Raw genomic sequence first — 12,981 nt, forward strand, 5'->3', positions numbered from 1 at the left:
TTATGCTGCTGCATCTACCTACCAGTCTATACTATGCATTGAAATGCCAAACACCAACAGCAGACACACCACAGGATGAAGCATTTCACTGCAAAAGAACCACACATATTTCAAACATTTTTTTGAATCAAAGTATTTTGTTTGCAGGTTGATTAGGACTCAGAGTGGCTTTACTGGACTGACTATGGATTGACAAAGCAGTCCAGCCTTTGTTGTCTATTTTTGCAGAGGATGACATAATAAATACATACGAATGATGTGAAAGACGGCCCTTGTCGGCAGACTAATTTGCTTAATCTTCCTGGGACTCTGGCCCTGCAGTGGCAATGCTGTTTCCAGTGTGCTGGAGACACTCTTGTGTCTGTAGTGATTAAAACCCTACCTCACTTTTTTTTATCTGTTTCTTTTTCTTTTAGTTTCCCTCACTTACCGATGGTCACTGCTACTCTCAACCCTCCTCTATCCTCTGTAGCTTCTCTGTGACATGGGACATTTTGACAAACTGAAGCTATGTTGTTTGAACAGTGTCTTCTATTAGATGGCCCTTCCTTTATATTCACACATGGTGTGTTTTCAGTCCCAGAGCAATTATACACATGGCTACACTTGGAGCTAAAGGAACAGGCTGAATCTTTATCACCAGCCAAAGAGCAGCAGCACTGTGAGTCCTACTGAGCTGCCTGCCTTCTGTGCCTGTGTCTGCATTTCCAGTCAAAGGAGAGTGAATCTTATTTTGTGCCAATAAAATGGCCACAATTCAGTCGTGAAAATCACAGACTTCGATTAGCATTTTGCATTCTTTGCAAAATCACTCCACTGAAAGCTGAGGTAATTATACACTCAAGTCAAGACAAATCCCATTTTTGTAGCCCAGCATACATCACCCTGTCTCTTTGCATCCTCAAATCAGGTAAGAATGGTGTAGTAAGCTGACTAGGAGGCACTCAGTTGAACTTTTGTTCCAAAGATATCTAAATATGCTTCAACTGTCAGTTTGTCTATCTTGTATATCCTCCCTAAAGTCTGAATCGGGCTGTTTCTAAGTGCTCTCCTGACAAAAAAGAATGAGGACAAGGACAAACATGCTGTGAAATGAGTAGTATCACCCTTTAGCAGTCATTTTTTTACTGATATTTCCAGGTCTAAGCAGTGTCAGAAAATCTGGCAGCAGCCAAGATGAAGGCAGGATGTTTGAAGATGAGGAAAGATGTTTGAACCCACACCCTCTTTTCAGTGTCCCAGTGGGGAGTGTATATGGGAAGGCAAGTCATGTATTATTTAGAATCAGATCTGCCTCTGTGCTTGATCAGGGCTTGATTGAGAGAGGCCGACCGGGTTATTTCCCCAAGCAAAAAATACGAATGACTGCTCAGGAACGAAGGTGAACTTTTGACCTCCACACAGAATTTGGTCAATACCTGCATTCACTGAATGCAAAGTAAAGGCAATCAACACACAACGTATCAGACGCATTACACTCCTTTGTTGCCGTGTACACAGACAGGCCATGTCAGCAGAATACTTAAGAAACATTATACTCTTATACATTACTTACTGGACAGCAGTGGGATAACCTGCAGTCCTTGTGGAATTGTTTTAAACACTAATAGACCCAAGCGCAGGAGTATTGGTAATCTGTCAGGACCGCAGGGAGCTGTGTTTTAGCCATTCCCTAATTAAAGGAGAAGCTCCAAGTGGTGTGCTCTTCTGCTGTTCAGCAAACAAGCCATAGCTGATATGCTCTTTAAGTCATTAGCAGCTCTAATTCATAGCCACAGCACCTTGTTAACAGAACAGGGACTCATAATCCCAAGACAAGGCGCTCGGTGCTGTTCTTCCAGTTCAAAGCAGAAAACCAGGGTCAATTATGAAGTGTGTAATTCGTGTAGCAGCCTAAATTACTATACTCATTAATGTTTGCACATGTACATTGTACAATACATCTGTAAAATATTCATATTATAAGGGAGGAAAATGAATAAAACTACTTATGAGTGTGTCACAGATGTGAACCTCATCAAGCTTTGAAACAAGTTCACAATCTATCTTCAGACAAAGCTACTCTTGTTCACATGCTGCTGCCTATTTGCCTGGAATATTGAAATTCTGGATGTGTAAAACCTAGAAATAACAGCATATACTCAATTTGCAAAAAAAAATATCAGATGTATCCTCTTAAAGATTCAAAGCCCCTGTGTGCGTTTTCCGCATGTTTATCTCACTCTGGTTGGTTTCAAAATAAAAAGGGGAATCAATACCAGAAAACAGCTTTTACCTTGATTCACCTCATCAGTGTTTTTCATGAACATAGCACACTTGGTCTGTGAAGAAAAGAAGCCTTTTCCTACCGCAATGCTCTGTTCTCATCTCCAAATTATTTCCTACATCTTGCATCAATGCTGTTTTGGCAACAGCGTTCAAGATGTTGGGCAGTATGGTCAGCTGCAGCCTTTCAGTGTGGAGTTTGCATTTTACACATGTATCTCCTGCAGGTGATGCAGGTGCCTGCGATGCTGGTTACACTAACTGACAACTCTAAATCGCCCACAGGTGGGAGGTGAAGCGTCAGTATGCATCTTCTAGCTCTGCATTTTTAAAAAGTCCAAACCCTCCTCATAAACATGATGCTTTGGTTGATTGTGTCGAAGAAAAAAGCGAAGGGAAGACAAAAAACAGAAGAAAAGAGACAAAACGAATCAAAAATAGGTGCTAAATTAATGCAAAGTGATGCAAAACAAGTAAAAACAGACATAAACTGGCTTAAAAAGATGCAAAACAACTACGAGACAACACAAGCTCATTACAGATCATGTAGTTATTCAATGTATGATTCTTATTCCTACAGAGATGGGGGCCCATTCACTTATAATCCGTCCATGCGTACCTGCATTGGAGGTGCAAACTAGTCCAGGTGACTGATACAATCCTACCACAAGGCACAGTTCATTGGCAGATTGCAGATCCAGGTTCTGGAAATCAAGCAGGTTTACACAGTGTGTACTGACATCTCAGACACTTCTTCACTGGATCTTCTCTCTCTCTCTCTCAACACAAGGCCTGACCTGCATTTACAAACAGACTAATAGCCTCCGTCCTGCTTTGACTTATATTTCCCCTCATGTTTCTCTTCAGTTCAACACCACCAGAACAAATAACAACATCAATCTAAGCACCGGCTGAGCACAAATAATTAACATACTGAAAACATCTGGCATTCTGCAGTTTGTTTAACAAACTCTCAAATAACATTAGAAATACTTGTTTGCTTAGCATACACTGACTAAATGCATATCAGACTCTCAAATGAAATGTAACTGTTCAGATTAAAACAGTCGAGTCATCAGTATGTGTATATCAGCTTTACACATCAGTATTAAATTACAACCCTTATTTTCTCAGTGAAAGCACATAGCAGCCATTTCACATTTAATAAACAAAAAAAAACCTTGAGAACTAAATGCTTAATCACTTTCTTATAAAAAAAAAAAAAAAAAACATCGACTTAATCACTTAATCAACATGAGAAATTTGACATTGTGAATTTCACATTAAAAGCACGTTTTCTCCTTTTAGGAACCAAAACTGTGACTTTAAGCTTCAAATACATTTACACCACATAATGGTCATAAACCACAGTGCAATAGTGGAATAGTGCTTTACACTGAAATACCATTATAGGCCCAGTCGGCACACAGGAACTACAACAGCTGAGAGTTAACTCACCGGGACAGGTGATCACATTGACCGCGGTGAGACCGGCTCTTCTGGCGGTCACGTAGCTTCCTACTCAAACCCAGTTTATTGTCATCCAGTAGCTGCTCGACTTCAGTAACAGTTTTAACTTAGTTTTTACTTTATCTCGTCTCTTATGGGGTTCGACGTCATTACACGAAGCAGACAGCGCAAACTTCACGACAAATCGTTTCTCCTGCGGAAACGGCGCCGCAACTTCCCGTTGGTTTTAGTAAAATCGGAAGTGGGTTGGCAGGTTTATTAGGATTTTATTTGTTATTTTCAAGAGAGATTTAACAGGAGAAATTAAATAAACTCAAAACCTCGGTCAATAGTACAATTGTTATAACTTGTATTCATTACTTTTGTTTAATGTGCGTGTGTGTGTGTGTGAAATTGATTCAACTGTTGGATCATTTGGGTGGATGCAGTTGGTGCTGCTGTTAAACTCTACTCCATTAAACAGAGACGTGTCTGCTGTTTAGCCTGACCTCATTGATATTTGGGTAAAATAAAGCAAACTGTCAGTCCCAATGCCACAGAATTCAACAGCACCACAACATATCTCCAACACTGATCACACAGTTGAATCACCAGAGTTTGAACAACATTGTCACCTTCATGAATTTAGGCAGGTCCATTGCATTAGACTGCGTCACTTTTATCTTGTTGTACTTGACAAACTGCCAACTGAGCGTATGTTTCTGTGCTTATTGCATGACCAAAATCCTTATCCTAAGTGTGTTTACAGGTCTCAGGTAATACTTTGTGCAAATGTGAAACACTTGTATCCAAGTGCCTGTGGCTCCAGAGGGAGCTGTGTGAAACCTGATAAATGGACTTGAGGTGAAAAAAGTGAGTTTACTCCACCTCTGTAGCTCGGACTGACGATAGCAGCTCAAGGCCACATACACCTCAAACAGTGTAACACACCTGAACGTCTGACCGAACTGTCACTGGGTGAATTGCATCGTGGGTAATGTATGTTCATGTAGAGACCAAGTTATGACAAGGAAGTACAATGCATAGAATAAAAAAGACAATATTTCTAAATGTGCTCCATCAATCTCAGTCCCTCCTTTCTGACTGTCCACTATGACTCTAGCGATGACTACAAGGCAAATATAAATGATATTTTTCCTTGAAGTCATTTATTGTACAGTCAGTGCCCTTGACTGTCACCTGATCTATATACACATTAGAATGAATAGAAAAAATTGAAAACTAGATGCTTTAAATGTTTAAGTCTGCGATTTGAAGACAATATCTGATGTCCGTTTAGAAGAATCAGCTGATCTTTAAGCCACTACTGCATTATCTAAACAAATTAATTCATTTTATTGGGATCCCTACAAACAGGGGCCCATAGCCACAGGTTGTTTTACTCCCTTTTTACAGTCAGTCACTGAAGCATGAATAAGTGCTGTGAATGGACTAATGCTGCCATATCAGGCAGGCTGCATTTGAATAACAAATCTGAACAAAAAAAAGCAGGTTAACCTTCAAGCTACAGTGTACATTGATTCAGTGTTAAATATGCATTCAGAAGATTTATTGTCCTGCGTTGATAGGTCTGTGAAGTTGGACAAACGCCACCAAATGACAATTTTTCCTGCTTTTTCACCTTCTCTGTCTTGTCAACGCTCTGATCTTCAGTCAAGACAATCCATCATTCTGGCACATAATGCAAAAAAGATATTAAACTCTCTCAGAGAAAATGTATTCAGAGGAACTGAAATGAGAATAAAATGCAGCTTAAGCATTTAGAGAAGGTTAAAAAAAAAAAGAAGAAGACTGCAGGAGTCGCACCTTCAAACGCAACAATCGGAACAAATATTCCTTCATATTCCGATGGACTTCGACTCCAGTAGAACCAGATGTACTAAAACTGGTCTGGTTTGAAAAAAAAAAACTGGCACAGATCAATACAACATGCACAAAGTGAGAGCAATCACGGTAAATCACAATCTGTATTAATGACAAAAAGACCAACCTAAGGAAGGTCCAGAGTAACTGATCATATTTCACACAAATCTCACAAAGTAAAAATTAGATCAAATGTTCTGCAAAGATCAAGGCTGTTAAATCATGTAAGCATGAGGAACAGGAACATGTTGAAGGAACAGATGGAAAGGCAGGAAGAGAAGAAGAAATGATGAAAGGAAAGGAAAGCCACAGAAGGGTCAGATGCAGAATGAGAATATTTTCACAGCACATTCACAAATCCGGGTCTTGTGTTTGCAATCTTTGGCCAAAAGTAGAGTGCAGCTTGATTTAGATGGTTTTTTAGGACAGTACACATACAGATGTTCAGAGACAGATTTTTTAACATTGACAAGTTCTTTAGGGTAATTTGATAAGTTTTAAAATTGTCCTCAGAATTTTTAATCATCGGGACATAAGAGCTTCTGTTTGAACCAACACATCACACTAAAACACTTCATTAAATTTGTGTTAATTAAATTCTTTTATGTGAATTAGCAGGGTGACAAACACCATCAATTCAACAGCAGGAAAATAATAATCTCAAGTACATCAAGGTTCCTGTAAAGAATTCATTTAAAACACATATTCAAACATTTAAGCAAAGCCTCAAAATGTGCAAAAGAAGCCAAAATCTCGCTTTTTTTTTTGGATGTGGGGGATCGATGACATCGGCCAAAGACCACATGAGCACCTGATTTAATTACATCCACTCTCAGCCTAAAAGATACATCCATACATAAAGACAGGCCTGTAACATGCAGGGAAAATAGTTTCCCAGTCACAGTGTGAAAACCCTCCTCATTTATCCACTATATGTGACTGTTGCTAAGGGCAACCCATGCAGACCCTCTGTCTGCTGAGCAGATGCCCCTTTGCTTGTCCCAGAGGCTTATATGCCAACAAGCAGGTGTCCTGTGTGCCCATGGGTAAGAGACTATCATGGCATCTTCTGCTGAGTGTGGAGGGGCAGGGACCGGACTGGGGTTACACACAGGCTAATACAAACAGAGACAGAGCCTGGTGCAAATGCATTTAACACACCATGCAGTTTAATGTCATTTCTGCAATTTACCAAACTGTGCTGATTCTCTGTAGCGCTTGTAGCAGACGTTTCACAAAACCAAAAATACTGTTAAATACATACATACATACAATACAACACAAATATGCAGGGAAACAAATCAGGCAATCTGTGGTTTAGTCTTTAAACTCCATTTGTTGGGTGTGTTGAGGGTAAAAACCACAAGATCGACAATGTAACTCAAATGAAGCTGTAACAATACAGTGCACCAAACAGCCAATAACATCTTATCTCATAAAACATGTTACTTTCACTGTTACACCAGTTTCCTTTTGTTCTTTTCCAGAGTCACGGTTTATTAAATCCTGGCAAAAGAAGATACAAAATAATCCCATGTGCTTCTTCACATACTTCACTTCTTCTTCTTTGTGTATTTAAAGTTATACACTAGATTCATTTGAAGCTGAAGTCATAAGTGTCTCAGTTTCAAACCTTTCTAAAAGATACACAAGCTGCACACTAAGTATCCTGCAGTGGTGTTTATGTTCTCATGTTGATGAGTTCAACATCCATCCATCACTTTGTTTCCATTATGTGTGTTTTGTATTAATGTTTTTATAGGGGGCAGGTAGCATTTAAACTTTATATTGTTTTTTAAATTCATACAAATTTATATGGTTAATATGTAAATCTGAAAGAAAGAAAAAATCAGTGCACAAGCCATCGTCGCTGTGCGTACTTGAGGTATCAGTGATTATTCATATCATTCAGAGGAGTGATTAAATATTCCTTATACCCTCAGAGCAGCGAAACAAATGAACCACGGCTACGTTCTAACAAGAGCTGACAGATCTTTTAAATAATGTTTATTTATCAACGGTAACATTTACCAGCCCTCGTATGGTCGCTCTGGCATATGACTACAGCTGCCTGAAGCACGGTTGTGTCTCCTCAGCTAACATTTCCTTTTTACTTTGTAAAACTTTGCAGAAGTTTGCGGTCTGTTTATCAGGGCTTCTTTCCTCCTCTGTTGATCTTCAGATATGAAGAAGAAAGGAAAGGAGAGAAGACGGCGTAAAGGAAGGAGACTAAAGAAACAGTACATAAGCTTGTACACACACAAACAGGTAAAAGTAAAGGACAAACGGAGAAGTGGAAAATAAAATTTGACTTGTCTTATGATAGGAAATATGAACTCCTACCTGAAAGTTTGAATTATCACAATGATAAACAACTAAACATGTGTGGCAGATGATGGACTAACATGGTTTAAGTAATGGATAGCACAAAAGGCCAAATTGCAATTCAAATGTCTAAATTAATTAATAATTATATGAACATATTTATTTATCATCTGCGTGGAAATACATTATTCACTGCTTGCTCCTTTTCCCAACATCTAAACTAGGGATATCATTATACTTCAATTAATACCAAGTCTGCTTTTACCATTGCAAAAATAAACATCACATTCTCTACACAATATTTTACTTTCAAAGAACGTCAGCCCTACTTGAGGTCAAAGGTATAATTTTGCAAGTTGAAACCAGTATAAAAGCACAGCAGCTGGATGAGGACACACATGAAGTGTGTTGGTTGCAGAGCTAAAGAAGGACTGTAAGATTACTCCTGCTTACATTAGGATCCAATTTGAAACTTCAACTGAAAAAAGGATTGTTTGCCATCAAATTTCAATGGAAACCAGCAGGTAACATTCAGTTCATGCCTGAACGGACTATTTGTTCCTGTGCCGTAGTTTTGCTTTCTTTTGCCTTTTAATGTGGTGCTTCCTGTGTATCTTTTCATTTGACCTTCATCGTCTGTTCCTCTACTGGATTTACTGCATGAATGTGTTTAACAGTGTTGATTGAAAATTCTCAAACTTACTGCAGCTAAAACACTGCAAAATGAACCTTTTATTTTGTAGTCTAACCTTTTTTCTCCTGCTTCCTTACTTTTTACAAAAGTATTTCCTCCACTAATCAGACCCATATTACAGCAAGCTACGTACATTACCTCGAGGACTTCCAGTTCTTGTCAGTGCTGCTGTACTTTTGTGTACTAATCTGGGCACAAAACATCAGATTGTGCTGTTGTAACTTTAGCAAAACATCACCTTTGTTGCCATCGAGGCGATGTGACTCTAACGTCTGTACAGATGTAGTTCAAGTGTTAATAATAGGCCTGTGTTTGCTTTGCTGTAATTTCAATATATAATACATCATTTTCATAAATGTTACTCTAATGAAGTGCAGTTGCGTATGAACCAGCTCTTATGAATACACATGAAGAGTGAGACAAAGAGAGAAGGAGTCATTTGAATAGTTACATTAGAATTGTATATTCGTTTCTATTAAATATGGTAAATAGTTCTTCTGCCTGTTTATTTTTTTTTTACATGCTGACATGTTTAAGATTAACAAATATGACAATGCCCTCTTGTAAAATTGCATTAATAAACATGTGTAACATTAGCACAGACTGAGAAATTGTGGTTCACCAGAACAGAGCAACAAACCTTTTTTGTTTCACCATGGAGACATGCTGGATGCAGGCTGAAAGATTTAAAGCAGCGTGAAGTGGACCTGTTGGTGAGGCCGTAAAGAAGGAAATCGACTAAAAGATTTTGTTCCCTTTAAATGTAAAAGACGGGTCAATTTACATGTATTACTAAACTGCTAAAAATGATGTGTTTTAGTAAATAAAATTACTGAACCATAAATTCTAACCCTTTTCGATTTATAAAAGGGAATATACATCATTATTTGAATAATAAAAGCACCTGCTGAACACTTTTACAGTGAATTAAATCTCAAAATATGATACAAACAATTACTGCTGCTTTATTAAAATAAATATTCCTTTTTTATTTCATTAAATGAGAAAATGACATTCTTATTTGGAGTATGTTTTAGAGTTTGTTTTTTATGAAAGACATTTTAAGAATTTTGTACAATGGAAGTGTGATAATTATTATAAATCAATATTAATGCAAAAGTAATGCAAACATCCTAAAAATAAAACTAAATTATTTAAAATAATAATATGACACAACAAGACAATGAAGTAAAGAAAGTCACAATAGTGAAATTCCTATATATTTCAGGTCATTTTTAAGTCTCACTTAAAAATAAAACAGACTTGCTGTTGGACTGATGGGGACATATTAGATATGATAAGGAGCACCCCAAATAGCTTTGAAGCCCTGATGCCTGCCTCACCAACGTCCTGTGTTACAACACTGCATAGGAAATGATATGCAAGCAGTATATTTGAATATTCATGACCAAATCCATCGGCTGTTTGTACTGTAGCATTAATTAGTTGCTCGAGGGGAAGCTAAACCCAAATAAGGAGCCGAAGTGCTCGGTGCTGAGACACGGCAATCCCAAAGAAAGAATTAAAAAGTGAGAAATTTGTGACTAGTGGGTGCTAACACAGTATAGAGCTCTCAAACAGCATGGGATGTTCAGTACGGAAAGATGTTACTCAGTTGTTTAACAATTAACACACACCCACAACAAGGTTTTAAGTGAAAGGGGCAACAAAGAAACTGAAACTGAATTGAAACAACTTTGGATACTGTAGGCAACCCAGTCGTACAGGACTCTTCTCTTTGTTTAGGATTTGTGGATATATATGTGTCATTAAATATGTATGAATATTCAGGCAGAGGGATGGTTGAAGAGTCCCAATCATCTCCTACACAGTTGCTCTGGCAGATAAAAGAGGGCCGCTGAGAGGAGTTTCACTGTGAAAGACATTAGCATGCCTTTGAAACAAGAGACCTTGAGTATGAACAAGAGCTATCCATACACACTTTGGAATGTAATTTATATGCACAAACTGAGGTGTGAGGCCAGAGGATATTAGAGGGGCAGAAAGAATCCATTCAGTACAGGTGTAGCTTTCACTGGTCAACAATGTAATAACCGTTTTCAGTCCGCTAGTGCCTCTTCACACATCAGTGAGTTCCTCTGAACTTAACAGACTTCATTGAAACAATCTCACAGCTGAAAAAAAAAAAAATCATATGACGCTTATAGATAATTGGATGCTCTGCTTGTACTTTTTTTTACATTTCTGCAATGATCTTGAAGAAATGTGTTGCCTCATCAAAGGGATTTTGTTTAATGTTTCAAGCTGAGTGACAGTAAAAGTGTTGATTTTCAATTGCTTGTTTGAAGACCTGAGATACTTTTTGTGCCACTGCCACCGGTGACCTATGTACTCAACTCCCTGAATTATGCATGATGATTATACGATGTGGTCCTCTGAATTGTAAATTCTCACAATTATACAGCCCATTGTCTATTCATTATTTCAAAACGAATGGGAAATTATGTAAAACTATCTCTAAAGAGGAAAGCAGCGTGTAATATGACTTGCCATATTGTTCATGCAATTCAAATACTTTGCTTTTTCTGAGAGTTCAAAGTAATCAGATTTAAATGAAATCTGACTTGCATGTCATGTGGGATTATGATACATTTGGAAGATAAGCTATGATAACTACACTGCGTGCGAGGTGAGAGCACTCAGGCAAAGAGTGTTTTCCAATTAACTTGAACCTCCCTCAAGGTTAAATATACAAGTGTTGACTAAGAGTCGAACTTATATTCTTTTCTCGACCAGATGAGTGAAGGACTTCAATAAGTCCAACACTGCTGCTTCTCTGTGGCCTTTGTTTTCTGATCCCTTCACAAAAGAACATATATGCACATACTATTTATTGACTTTGATGCCAAGTTTATACTATGTGTCTTTCATCTTTCACTGTGAGGCTTCTGTGCTCATACAGGACCATGCTGGATCTGGAGGAAAAAGTGCACTAATAGTCACAGAGTCTAAACTTAAAACGTAAAGGAGAGTATGCATCACATGCTGCCAGGGCTCACAAACCTCCTGCTTAAATTCCTTTTCCTTCATTCCCTTTAAAAACTAGTTTTTATTAACATGTATTTCTGCATGACATGGTCTTTCTGCATCCTGTCATTATTACCCTGATCCTCAAATCAAAAATGTGTTTCTCTTTGTTCACTTTAAATCACAATTTAACATGTTTATGTACAAACACGGTTTTCTGACATCACAAAAGCCACTTGTGGTTCAATATGCAAATTAAACAACAGTGATGTGGGAGCAATCAAACCTCTGGGACACATTTCACTGAAAACTGACTTTTCAGTTAAGTAGAAGACATGTCGTATCTAGTGCTTAAATTTCAGAAAGGACAAATATTTTTCACAGATTTCAGATTTTTCAGTGGGGTCATTGTATAACAGCAGAAAGCTTTTTTATGTCTTTAAAAACATCTGGATTCTTCAAATTCTTCTTTTTACTGTCAAAAATTATTTTTGTTATTTTATTGTTTTGGCATGATTTTTCTGTTTTGACATAAACCAATGCAATGTGTAATTTTGGTTTGGAAACTGGAAGACAAATAAAGGTTATTTTTTTAAGTATTAAAAATAGTCCTACTCAGGGTTAAAGGTATAATTTTGCAAGTTGAAACCAGTATAAAAGCACAGCAGCAGGATGAGAACAGACGTGTTGGGTGCAGAGCTGAAGAAAAAGGACTGTAACATTACTCTTATTTACATTAGGTTTAAATTTAAATCTTCAACCTAAGAGGGACGTCATCTTAAATTTCAAAGAAAATCAGCAGGTAAAGTGTTTCTGTGCTGTTGCCATCCATTCTGCTGCTTGTCATTGTCTTTTAATTTGAGAACATCTGTCAAATTTACAATTATATTATGCAATGTTTTAATGCTAATTTTAATACATTTTGTTTTACAACTAATTATATCCAGGCATTGTATCACTGTTTCTGTTTTGTTCTACCTTATTTGTTCTCTTGTGTTGTGTTCTGCTCACTTCTTTTTTGTTTGTCTCACTGAGAGAGTGCAGAGACTTTCATTCCTATGTTTTTTAAAGTGCAGCATCATGCAGGGCCTGCCTTGGGTTGCATTCCGCACAGACTGTGAAGGACTTGCAGAGAGACTGCTGCTTCCTGTCCCTCCTCCTTCTCTTCTGGAAGTGTTACCCTCTCATCCTCTATCTCCCCTCATCCGCTATTCTCCTCCTCACCTCCTGCTGCACTCTATCCCTCTGCTGAGCACAGGTATTTGTTTAGGAATCTCTCGGTGGAAATTATACTCCATCTCCGGCGCTCCCTATCAACACACAATTATCATGGGCAATCATGCAGAACGGTGCTGAATTCAGCTGGGACTCCCACT

Source organism: Mastacembelus armatus, chromosome 21 (genome assembly GCF_900324485.2).
Source record: "Mastacembelus armatus chromosome 21, fMasArm1.2, whole genome shotgun sequence".
NCBI lineage: Eukaryota > Metazoa > Chordata > Actinopteri > Synbranchiformes > Mastacembelidae > Mastacembelus > Mastacembelus armatus.